Below are 13,536 nucleotides of genomic sequence, written 5' to 3' on the forward strand. Positions count from 1 at the left end.
TCCCAGAAAACATGGCCCAAAATCACATTTTGCAAGGGCTTAAGAAGGAAAACCCATAATTCATTGCATTTCCCATCAGGTCCAATTAGGGGCAAGCATACATGCTGACATATTTCCTGCCTATATACTTCCCACCTTCATGTGATCAAGCATATCTCATGTAAATGGGTTAAACCAAAGTGTTCAGGGGAATAGAAAGTATGTGAGTTGTTATCTATCGTAAACAATAGTCTCCAACACTTCAGAAACTATCTGTTTTTGGACAAGGGTCTTGCAGAGAAGAGCCAGTTTGTTTCATGGATCTAGAAAGTATAGTAATTAAAACTTAAAATGATACTTTGACTCTCAGAAGAGGAACCAGCTGAGTTCCTGGCTGAGCCACAGTCCAGCCAAGCTACCTAAAGAGCACTGTTCTCTGGCCAGTTCAGCTCCTACAAATCAAACAGTGCCCTCCAGGGTTCCTCTTTCATGAGCTCCCTCTTGTTCTGGGGTTCACTGTTCCTGGTGCAGCTTCATTGAGTCATTCTTGCTTCTACAAGCAACCTCTTACCCATATTCCCATAAGTAACCCCAACAAAACTCTTGGTCCACCAAGTTGGACTGTGTGATGTCCTTACTTTGGTCTGTGCTTGGTTGGTTCCCTATCTGGGATGAGTTGACATTTGTTCGTGTCTTCCAAAGAATAGTGCCCTACAATACACACACACATGCGCGCGCGCGCGCGCGCGCGCGCGCGTGTAAATAAATAAATAAATAAATGCATGCAATTTGTTGTTGTTAGTGTTCAAAGAGGCCTCACTGGAGGTAGAGGCAGAGTTGATCCATGGACACAAAGAGAGTCACTGAAGGTGGTTAGGTAAGATATTAAATAGAATCCATTTGGATTGCTGCTGGAGACTAACAAGTCTCTGGTTCAAAGTAACTTCCATTTGTGTGTATAATGGTGCCAACTGCCAGCTTGTTGTTGAGGTCCCTGCAAATGCTGTGGCTGTCAGAGTGACAAATGGTCGGAGTTAAAAAGGAAATCCATTCGACACGACTCAGAGGCTGGTGTGGTTCAGACTTTTGGAGTCTGACACCAGCAGTTTACTGTGGATAAATTAAAATACAGAACAACTCTGGAAAGAAGTTTCCTGGTAACATCATCTCAATTCCTTGTGCACAATAAAACTGAAGGCACCACCACATCAAAACTCTTTCATAAAGTACATGTGATCTACACCATGAAGATGAGTTTTATAGCTTAAGGGCCCAGGATTTTGTGTGGTCTCAGTCACCCAGATAACTCAGAAGTCACCAGGCTATAAAGTACATGCGACATCTCCACTAAGGATGGGTTCTATTGATCGAGAAACAAATCTAAAGATAAAAGTCTAAGGAAGGAGAGTCTGCGACGAACATAATAGTCTGGGGGATTCACGTGTGGCCTGACCCTAGAGATAGTGTAACTCACCAGGCTATTAACAGCATCCACTCCCAGCCTCCTGGGGAAAGCAGGTACACGGCGCCCCTTCTGTGGAAGAGACAAGCCTTCCTGATTAGCACTCCTGGTTTCCCCAGTACTCATCTGTGAGCACAAAGAACTTGTGCTCTCCACAACCTCTACTCTTTGTAAAATGGAGTCACCCAGGCAAAGCACAGCTGAAAACAGTGTCTGATACGGAGTGCCTGAGAGCAGTGTGCAAAAACTGTTCAGTCAGGCTTCGTTACCACTTATTTTATTTGTTCTTTCAGTAGTGCATTGATATGACTCAAAATTTGAAAATACTTAAAATATATATATAGTAAAATACGAACTGAACCTGGGGCTAGCCAGATGATTCAGCGGATAAAGGCACTTGCTGCCGAGAGCCTGGTGCTCGGGCTTGCTCTTCTGTTGCTGTGATAGAACACTGACCAACACCTACCTGAGGGAGGGAGAGTGTCTATTTGACTTACTGTCTACAGTTCGTCATCTAGGGAAGCCAAGACCGGAAGTCAGGGCAGGACCTGAAGTGGAGGCCACAAAAGACTGCCACCTAACTTACTCATTTGTCTATCTTTCTAGAGATGGTTCTGCCCACAGTGGGCTGGGTCCCGCTACATCAGTTAACCATTAAGAAAACACTCATAGACATGGAACAATCTGATGAAAGCAATTCTTCAGTTGTATCAGGTCGACAACAACCAAGTTAGTCATCACACCTGAAAACCCTGAGTTTGAACTTCAGAATGCACCTGGTGGAAGAAGAGACAATCCCTATGGACTGTCCTCTGACCCACACGTGTGCCATAGCATATTGCTCACATAAACAAACAACTAAATATTAAAAGTATCTGTTGTAATGTTTTTCCATTACAAATAATATTACAACAAAATGCCCTCACATATACATGATGTAGTGTATGTGTGTGTGTGTGTGTGTGTTTGCTATACTTATCTATAGGATGAAATACGTATGTGTGTGGAATAAACTCTAAGAAAAAAACCTACCAGTTTAAAGAGTATGTTGTTCTGTAATTTTGATGGTGACTCATAAATTCTTCTCAATAGAGGTTAAACCATTTTATTTTCTCATAGATAGTATATCTGAACATTCTTTTTTAAAAGTTTTTTGAGGACTAATAAAGCCCAAAGGCTCAGCAAGCACAATTGTCCCTAAATCACACAGGGATCCCTGGAAGTTCATGTCAGTTTTGTAGTGGTAAGCTCTATACAGAAGGAGACCTCAGAGACGTTTCTTTGGGTCTCCATGGCAACACTTACCTACTTAGAAGCAGCCTCAAATTATTGTTCCTAGGTTACAAGAGTAAAATCCCAGGATTAAAACATTCTTCCCACTCCATGTTTTAAACAGGCAAGAGATCAAAAAACGCCGTGTAGGAGGAACACAGTGGTACCCACTCTGCTGCAGGTATTTTAGGGTCACCCAACTTAGGGAGCAGTGTGTGTTTGAGGTTCGTTTCCTGGTGTCTGAGGCTGCCTTCAGTTAGTCCCTTTGTCATAGAGACAGTTTGTTTTCCTTCTCGGAAAAATACACAGAAGGTATAGGGAGGAGGGGAGGCGTTGTGAGTTTGCCTTCAATCACTAGCTTGTTCCTTAAGCACAGAACTTGGTTTCTGGCATGACACTTTGTACCTTAGGTGTGTTTGTCGTTTATTTTACAGCTAATTGGGATTATAGAAACCTGTGCTATGTACAGGGATTCCCCTATCTCTACCTCAATGCTCCCCATGGAACACTGGGATTACAGACATTATGGAGAAAAAAACTTACAATTCCACATGGAGAAGAAGCACACATGATCACAGAAGGAAAATAGCACAACTAGAAGCTGTCTTGGGGTTTCTATTGCTACAGTGAAGCACCATGACCAAAGAGCAAGTTGGGGAGCAAAGGGTTTATTCAGTTTACACTTCCACATGGTTGTTCATCATCAAAGGCAGTCAGGACAGGAGTTCAAACAGGGCAGAAACCTGGAGACAGGAGCTCATGCAGCGGTCATGGAGGGGCGCCGCTTACTGACTTCCTTCCCAGGGCTTGCTCAGCCTGCTTTCTTATAGAGCTCAGGACCACCAGCCCAGGGATGGCCCCACCCAGTCCCACTGATCACTAATTGAGAAAATGCTTTACAGCTGGATCTTATGGCGGCATTTCCTCAACTGAGGATCCTTCCTCTCTGATGACTCTAGCGCATGTCAAGTTGATATAAAACCAGACAGTACACGTAGCACTATTAATAAAAACCCAGAGATAGATATTGGGGCTCAACATGAAGGTCAGAAAAGCAAAACAGCCAGTCATGGGTTCTTACCTCTACCTCAATCTGGAATGGCGATCCTACCTCCAGGAATCCTCAGAATGAGACTGTGTCTGAGAGCTGTCTCCTCCCATCTTATATTCCTTTCTAGAACTGGCATTAAAGGCATGTACCATGACTGCCCAGTTTCTATGGCAACTAGTGTGGCTGCTGGGATTAAAGGTGTGTGTCACGACTGCCTGGTCTGTACAGTGGGGCTGTTTTACTCTCTGAACTTCAGGCAAGCTTTATTTATTAAAATACAAATGAAATATCACTGCAAGTACATAAGCACTCATGTTTGTCAGCTAGTGTTGAAGCTGAAGTTCTGGAAGTTTGACAAGATCCAAGGTCTGGAAGAATGGATTAATATTCCTCTCCTTCTTCCCCACCCTCTCCTTCAACAGAATCCACATCAGCTACCTCATCATCCTCTGGGGCAGCCATGTCCTCACAGGCCTCAGAGAACTCCCCTTTCTCCATGCTTTCACCCACATACAGTGTACAAGGGCACACCTGGAATATATCAGGTCAAACTTGTGATAAAGGCAAGCCCAGGCCTCAGCAATGGTTGTGGTCTTGCTCAGAGTGCAACAGCTCTCTGGATCTTGGCCAGGTCTCCATTAAGTACCACAGTGGGAGATTGGTAACTAATGACAACCTTGAATCCAGTGGGCACCAGGCCACTAACTGGATGCTGTGCTTGATCTAGATGATGGTAACGGCATCATTGATATCTTTAGGAACTGGTGTGAGAGGTCCTTCTGTCTATGTGCTGCTTTTATTGACTAATGAATAAAGAAACTGTCTTGGCCTGTGATAGGGCAAAAGAACAGAGCTAGGCAGGGAAAACTAAAGTGAATACCAGGAGAAAGGAGGCTGGGCAGAGTGAGAGAGACACCGTGTAGCCCCGCCAGAGACAGATGCCAGAACTTTAATCAGTAAGCTACAGCCACGAGGCGATACACAGATAATAGAAATGGGTTAAATTCATATGTGAGAGTTAGCCAATAAGTAGCTAGAGCTAATGGGCCAAACAGTGATTTAATTAATACAGTTTCTGTGTGTTTATTTTGGGTCTAAGCTAGCCGGGCGGTTGGGAACCAACAAGCGGCTCTCTCCTCCTACAAGGAACCACACACAAGAGGCAGCAAGCCATGTATCATGGCGGGGGTGACATTTCACCATCTGGTTGGCTTGCTCAAAGCAGACATTGGTGATCTCTGCTACAGAAAGATGCTTATGGCAGGCTTTCTCAGCAGAGATGATGGGCATGTGTGGCCAGAGGGAAGTGGATGCGAGGGTAGGGCACCAGGCTGGTCTGGAATTTAGTCAGGTCTACACTCAGGGCCCCATCAAATCTGAGGGAAGCAGTGGTGGAAGACACACTCTAACTAATAAGGCGGCTAAGGTCAGTGTAGGTTGGGTGCTCAATGCCAAGGCTTCTACAATGGTTGACATAGACGGCCTCATTGTCTACCATGAGGGCACAGTCAGAGTGCTTCAGGGCCATATAGGTGATGAGGATGAAATTGCAGATCTCAGCCATAGCAGTGGACACCTGAGGTCTTAATAAATAGAAAACTCCAGTTTGGACTTCTTTCCATAATCAACAGTGAGCCGCTCCATCAGCAGGGAGGTGAACCCAGAGCCAGTTCCCCCACCAAAGCTGTGGAGAACCAAGAAGCCCTGAAGCCCCATGCAATGGCCAGCCAGCTTGCGAATTAGGTCCAAGACAAGGTCAATGATCTCCTTGCCAATGGTGTGGTGGCCCTGGGCAGAGTTATTGGCAACATCTTCCTTGCCTGTGATAAGCTACTCAGGGTGAAAGAGCTGGTGGTGGGTACCAGTGTGAACTTCATCACTAACTGTGGGTTCCTGTCGTATGAACACTGCCCAGGGCATGTGATTGCCAAGGCAAGACTTGTCACTTGGCATCTGAACATCAGACTGGATGCCATGTTCCAGGAAGTAGAGCTCCCAGCAGGCATTGCTGATATGAACAAGAGCCTGACAGATGTGGATGAAAACACACTCATACATGGTAGCTACAGGTAAGAAGGCTAGGGTGACAGAAGCAGACACTGGGACCCAGTTATTGTTCCCGGCAGATAAGAGCTGAGGTAAGTAACACAATCGTATCCAGCTTTTGTGCGGTTTCTGGGGATTCTAACTTAGGTCTTTAAGCACGCATGGCAGGTGTTTTTATCCCCTGAGTCGCCTCCCCCACCTGGTAAACATCTCTCTAAGGTGTCCTTTAAAAATATCCTAAGTGGGCTAGGCACTCACTCAGTAGACCAGGCTGGCCTCAAACTCAGATCCTCCTGCCTTTGCCTTGCATCCTGAGCGGTACAAAAAGTGTGCCCCACCATGCCTGGTTCTATTTGCTGTGATTGTACAAAATTCATCTTTGAATTGTGGATAACTAAGTAATTTCTGTTAAAGTAAAGTGGAAAAATAAAATCAAAAGGGACCTACTATGTGGCAATAGCTTAAATCAGTTATTTGCTGTGCTCGAGAACAAACATTTGAATGTGTCAGCTGTGCGTTTCATCTGTTGTAACATTACGAAACCCAACTGGAGAGACACTGCCCCGTTGTGCAGTCTGCACACCCACACTCCTCTCATGGCTCTCCAGCACGCATGTGCAGCTGAAATTTGAATGATAGTAAATGAGTTCTTTACAACCAAAATCGTCACATTAAAACTAGTAATAACCACCTTGGCAAACACGCTTTCATGGATAATCTTTCAAAGCTGCTTAGGAGGAAAGACTGTTCTAGTAAGCAAAACAACCTTCCAAAGGAATTTAGACTGCAAGGCAGGCGGATCTCTGTGAGTTCAAGTCCAGCCTGGTGTACAAGAGCTAGTTCCAGGACAGGCTCCAAAGCTACAGAGAAACCCTGTCTCAAAAACCCAAAAACAAACAAAACAAAACAAAACAAAACAAAAAGCAAAAACAATAAAATACCATCTTTTCTCATTTTACATACCAACCCCAGTTACTACTCCTGATCCTTCTACCTTCTTCCCCACCCTACCCCCCACCCACTCCTCAGAAAGGGTAAGGCTTCCCATGGGAAGTCAACAAAATCTAGCACATTGCTTTGAGGCAGGACCAAGACCCTCCCCACTACATCTAGGCTGAACAAGGTATCCCTCCAAAGAAAATGGGTTCCAAAATGCCAGTAAAAGCAGCAGGGATAAATCCTGGTCTCACTGCCAGTGGCCCCGCAGGCTGCTCCAGCCATGCAGCTGTCACCCACACTCAGACGCCTAGTTTGGTCCTGTGCTGGTTCCCTCACTGTCAGGCTGGAGTTGGTGAGCTCCTATTAGCTCCTATAAGCTGTTTCAGTGGGTGTCCCCATCATGGTCTTGACTTCTTTGCTCATATTCTCACTCCTCCCACTCTTCAACTGGACTTTGGGAGCTCAGCCTAGTGCTCCGCTGTGGATCTCTGCCTCTGCTTCCATTAGTTGCTGGATGAAGGTTTTATGGTGACATTTAAGATAGTCATCAATCTGATTATAGGGCAAGGCCAGTTCAGGCAGCCTCTCCACTATTGCTTAGGGTCTTAGCTGGGGTCATCCTTGTGGATTCCTGGAAATTTCTCTAGTGCCAGGTTTCTTGCTAGCCCCATAATGGACCTCCCTCAATCAAGATATCTCTTTCCTTGCTCTCCCTCTCTGTCCTTCCCCCATTTCGACCATCCTGTTTCCTTAAGTTCTCCTCCCCTTTGCCCTTCTTCTCCCTTCCCCTTCCTCTCTCCCTTTTCCCCTACTTCCATGCTCCAAATTTTCTCAGGAGATCTTGTCTATCTCCCCTTCCCAGGGAGATCTATATTTGATGGCTTTTGAAGCTGCTCCACCAAAAGGGATTCAAACCTGGCACAGCAAACCTGGCTATGGGGCCTGTAAAAAGGGTGGCCTCAGGTACTATTGGGGAACCTACAGACACTGTTGTGCTAAATGGTCATGCTGTCAAACTGCCTTCCAAGTCTTTCTGTTTACACCCATAGATTAGTTCTGCTCTCAGCCCCCGTCAGAGAAGGTTCTGTGTCAGCAGGCAGCAGGCAGAGCAGAGATTAATAACTTGTCAGAGTGCAGAGAATAAACGGCTGTTGTCTGCTCAGCCCTAAAGAAGACATCTGTATCAGCCCAGGGCTCAGAGAGCCTTGCATAAGAGGAGACAAATGGATTGTCAGAGGCAGAGAAGAGGGAAGAGTGCTGTGAGTCCTTTTCTGGGTCCTCTGGACTCAGTAGTACCGTTGTGGACTCGTAATAACCGTAGCACCTCACGAGACCTGCTCAAGACCACTCTCAGTGACATCACTGATGGCGAAGGTGCTCAAGAGATCCCCACCCTCTGTGTAAGTTATTGGCAGTTAATGTTTGCTGCGAGGGCGTGAGGGGTGCCAGTTTTTCAGTGGTGTGGACACAGGCAAATATGTGCCAACAAATAACCTCCCACCCCTGCTGATGCCAGCCAGCTTATCTAAACTCAACAGCTCTCTCTCTCTCTCTCTCTCTCTCTCTCTCTCTCTCTCTCTCTCTCTCTCTCTCGCCTTCGCGTGCTCTCTCTCTCACTCTCTCTCTCTCTCTCTTAAATATTTATCTTAAAAAATCATCCATCAGTTTTGTTTATTCATCTCTTTGTTATTGCTGTAGTTTTTTGGTGTTTTTTTTTCTAACACAGGGTTTCTCTGTGTAGCCCTAGCTGTCCTGGAACTCTCTCTTTAGACCAGGCTAACCTCAGACTCAGAGATCCTCCTGCCTCTGCCTTCTGAATGCTTGAACTAAAGGTGTGTGCCGCCACCACCCAGTTGATCAATTCATCTTAAAGATGTGACGTCCAAGGCCGGATGTGGTGGTGCAAGCCTTTAGTCTACAAGGTCTACAAACTGAGTTCCAGGACAGCTGGGGCCTTTATACAGAAAAGCCCTGTCTCAGAAAAAGAAAGAAAAGAACAAGAAAAAAGATGTGGCATCCAGAAGTCTTTTTCTTCTGTACTTAAATACAATTTAGAGAAGTCATGAAGTGTCTCAGCAGGCTTCACCAAGTCTACAGGTGACAGGAAAATACAAATTTGAAAGGGGTGAATTAATACCTCTAGTAGAGTAACTAGTAACTAGTAGAGTGTTTGCCTAGCATTAGAGTATCAGTGAAGGTCCAGGAAAACTCAGGGACAGCTCTGCAACTTCATCTAAACTAAATTTTATTTTTAAAACCATGTTACATACTGTATAAAAAAAGGGGCTGGAGAGATGGCTCAGCGGTTAAGAGCACTGACTGCTCTTCTCAAGGACCCGGGTTCAATTCCCAACACCCACATGGAAGCTCACAACTGTCTGAAAATCCAGTTCCAGGGGATCTGACACCTTCACACCAATGCACATAAAATAAAGTTAAATAAAACATACTGTATAAAAAAGCTACTCAAAACTTATTTGCCTATAGGTGTTGATTCATTTGGTATAGGAAGTTTTCTATGGGTGATTGGTATAGGGGTTTCTTCTGTTTATGTGTTGTTTTCATTGATTGAATAAAGAAACTGCCTTGGCCTTTCGATAGGGCATCCCTTAGGTGGGCAGAGTAGACAGAACAGAATGCTGGGAAGAAGAAAAGTGTGGCAGACACCATGATTCTCCTTCCCGGGACGGATGCTGGTTAGACTCATGCCGGTAAGCCACAACCTCCTGGTGATCCACAGATTTAATAGAAATGGGTTAGATCAGGATGTGAGAGCTGGCCAAGAAGAGGCTAGATATAATGGGCCAGGCAGTAATTTAATTAATACAGTTTTGGTGTGGTTATTTCGGGGGCTAAGCTAGCCAGGCAGCGGGACACAGCCCGCTCCCACTACAACAGGTGGTTAAGCAAGTTGAAAACAAGTACACATTTGAATCGAGAAGACTTTAAGTCATTAGAAAGACATGGATAGAGGCAGCCAAGAACCAAAACTTATCTTTTTTTTCTTTTGGCTCTTTCTTCCATCAGTATAAAGGCAGAGACAGTTGCAGATGGCTCAGCCATTAGACGCAGTGGCTGCACTTCCAGAGGACTGGGTGTGTTTCCCAGCATCCACAAGTCAGACTACAAGTATCAGTGACTCCAGTCCCAGAAGCTCTGATACCCTCTTTTGGTTTCCTCTGGCTCTGAACACATGTGATGTACAAACATACATGCAGGCAAAACACCCAAACACATTAAATAAAAAAATAAAAATAAGGCTGCGTGGTGGTGGTACATGTCTTTAATCCCAGCAGTTGGGAGGCAGAGGCAGGCGGATCTCTGTGAGTGCAAAGCCACTCAGGTCTACAAAGTGAGTTCCAGGGCAGCCAAAGCTACTTCTAAAAATAATAACACCTGTCTGTAAAAATTTTAAAAAAATAAAACTTTAAAAGAAGAAAAGATGGATGTTCCTGCTGTGGGACAATGGCCCTGTAAAGATTTGTCACTTGTATTGGCTTAATAAAATGCTGATTGGCCAGTAGCCAGGCAGGAAGTATAGGCAGGGCCACCAGAACAAAAGAATTCTGGGAAGAGGAAAGGCTCAGTCTGTAGTCATCACCTAGACACAGAGGAAGCAAGATAAGAATGCCTCACCGATAAAAAGTACCAAGAGACGTGGCTAACACAGACAAGAATTACGGGTTAATGTAAGATATGAGTTAATAAGAGGCCTGAGCTAATAGGCCAACCAGTTTATAATTAATATAATCCTCTGTGTGTTTCTTTGGGACTGAATGGCTGTGGGACTAGGTGGGACAGAAACCTCTAACAACATGTTCCTACATGTTATGCCTGTCTGAGGGTATTGTACAAATCAGATTCAATAAGAAAAACACCAAGAAAGCCCCCCAAAAATTAGGCATTTTTTTTTTTTTTTTTTTGGTATTCTGAGAGAAGGTTTTTCTGTGTAACAATCCTGACTGCCCTGGAACTCACTTTGTAGGCCAGGCTGGCCTCGAACTCACTGAGATCTGGCCTGCCTCTGCCACCCAAGTGTTGGAATTAAAGGCATGTGCCATGCCACCACTGTCCAGCCAAAAATTAGATCATCTTAACAGGAAAATTTGATGTATTTATTTGCTCAAGTGATGTAGGACTGGAAGAATACACTGGGATTATAGCTCACCTCCCTGAGGGGTGGTTTGAGCAAGAATGTCCCTCAGAGGCTCATGTATTTTTAATGGCTTATTTCTTTTTATTTTATGTGCATTAGAGTTTTACATGCATGCGAGTGAGAGTGTTGGATTTCCTGAAGTTGGAGTTACAGATGTGAGCTGCCATGTGGGCACTGGGAATTGAACCAGCCAGTACCCTTAGCCACTGAGTGGTCTCTCCAGCCCCAATTTTTTTTTGTTGTTGTTTTTTTTTTTGTTTTTTTTTTTTTGTTTTTCGAGACAGGGTTTCTCTGTGGTTTTGGTTCCTGTCCTGGAACTAGCTCTTGTAGACCAGGCTGGTCTCGAACTCACAGAGATCCGCCTGCCTCTGCCTCCCGAGTGCTGGGATTAAAGGCATGCGCCACCACCGCCCGGCTGAGCCCCAAATTTTAACATTTGTTTCCCAGCTGTTGGTGCTGTTTGGGGGAAGGTTTAGAGATGAGCCCTTGCTACAGGAAGTGTGTTGCTGTGGGCCGTCTTTCGGGGTACACTGCTTCCCTCTTCTGCTAGTGTGTTCTCTGGCCTCTGCTGTTGAGGTCATGACCTCTCAGCTTCCTGCTCCTCACGCCAGGCCTGCTCCCATGCGTCATAGTAGACTCTTACCGCTCTGGACCTATTAGCCCAAATGAACAACTCCTCCTATAATTTTCATTAGAGTGCTTATCACAGCGACAGGAGAGCAGCTAGTTTGAGTTTGCTGCGGAACTGGGGCTGAGGCCCCAGAGATGTGTTTTCCACTCGCTGGCCAACTCTCAGAAGGTAATGAGATGTTCTGAGATCGAAAATGTTGGTTACCACGAAACCAGCAGGAAGTCAAGGGCATCACTCTTTCCTACCCGGCCCTGTAGTCTCCCTCTTCAGTGCCCCAAACTGGCCGAATTAAATGGTGGCCAGGTAGAATGACTTGGGAAATACGATTTGCGAAGTTCCTACCCTACACGAAAGGTTCTATCTGGGTTCTGAGATAATTGAGGTGGGAAAGTTGACCGTCATTTACCCATGTTTTTCCTTTCCACATCGCAGAAGGTGGAATTCAGCACTGTCACAGTGCAGCTGGAGTTTGGGGATATGACTTGCCACCTGACCACTCTGGGGTGCTCAAGATTTTCTTGGTCCTTGGCGAGACTGAACCCATTGCAGGGACAGTGTAGGTATGGACTAGCTGGTTGATAGCAGAGTTAGCGTCTGAACTCAGCTGGTTAGCTGGGCAAAAGCCAGCGAGCAAGCTGAAGCCAATTGAGTGAGGAGCATGGCGTGTCCCGCTGTGCAGTCTGGGAACTGGCTGGTTGGTGAGGTGCCGTTTAATCTTCAGACCACTTACCTGGTTCTTTTGGGCACTTACGTAACATGATGTTTCTGCGACATTCCTAGGTAAATGCACAAGCACCACTCCCTATCTCATTTCCTTTAGGGCCTTTTTCTCCTATACCCCCAACCTGCATTTGAGTACTTACACAAATTTAATGTATATTTTAAATTTTCTTTTACAACACACCATTGAAGCCTATTAACACCCGTGCTTGGAATGTATTTCATTTTACTGTGTGTCTGTCTAGGTGTACCCACATCATCATGCACACATGTGGAGCTGATTCTCTCCTTTCACCTTTATGCCTGTTCTGAGGATTGAACTCTGGTCATCAAGCTTGCGTCACAAGTACCTTTATCCACTAAGCCATCTTACTGACCCCGGCTCGGGCTTTAAACAGGTCGGAGAAATACTTTGTTAGAGTCTTAAGATTGGCAATAGAAATGCCTTCTCTGGAATGTGTTTGTTGCAAAGAACTAGAAAGAAAACATGAAAATTCGTAGAAAGTTCAGGTTCTGTATGTTGTTTTCTCATTCTATTAGCGTTGGGCACTTTAGTGTCTAGCGTCTAAGATCACGGGAGAGGTTTATTTAGAAAGAGTAGTCAGGGGACTAAATGTGTATTTGTAAAGCTGTGGCTATTTATTCTAGAAAATAATGCAAGATAAACGGATTATATTAGCAACCTAATCAGTGTAAACATGTTAACTGTTTTTGCTAATTGAGGAAAATAAAACCAATGCTAATTGAATTCACTGAAAACAGCAGATGTTGGCACACAAAAATGTTTATAAAACTGAGACATGAGTAGATTCAAAAACAAATAATAAAATCCATTCAGTTTTAGCCTTTTATTTTGTCTTTCTACTTTGTTTAAAAAAATAAATAACCCTCCATTGGAGAATAATTTGCATTCCATAAAATTCATCTTGCTAAAGTGCACTGCACAATTTTTTTCTTTTTGTTTTTTTTTGTTTTTGTTTTTGTTTTTGTTTTTTGAAACAAGGTTTCTCTGTGTAGCCCTGGCTGCTCTGGAACTCACTTTGTAGACCAGGCTGGTCTCAAACTCACAGAGATCCACCTGCCTCTGTCTGGTATTAAAGGTATATGCCATCACATCCAGCTTTGTTTTGTTTTTGTTTTTGTTTGTTTGTTTTTTGTAGCAGAGTTTTTCTCTGTAGCCCTGCAGTCCTGGAACTTGCTCTGTAGACTAGGCTGGCTCCTAACTCACAGAGATCCTCCTGCCTCTGTCTCCGGGGTGCTGGGAGAAAAGGTGTGCGCCA

At 44.7% G+C, this 13,536-nt stretch overlaps 1 pseudogene; it reads right to left on the reverse strand.

Annotated features, from left to right (window-relative positions):
- Positions 1-4,145: 4,145 nt before the first annotated feature.
- Positions 4,146-5,822, reverse strand: LOC130863715 (tubulin alpha-1B chain-like; annotated as a pseudogene).
- Between the last annotated feature and the right edge of the window lie 7,714 nt (positions 5,823-13,536).

Source organism: Chionomys nivalis, chromosome 21 (genome assembly GCF_950005125.1).
Source record: "Chionomys nivalis chromosome 21, mChiNiv1.1, whole genome shotgun sequence".
Taxonomy (NCBI): Eukaryota; Metazoa; Chordata; class Mammalia; order Rodentia; family Cricetidae; genus Chionomys; species Chionomys nivalis.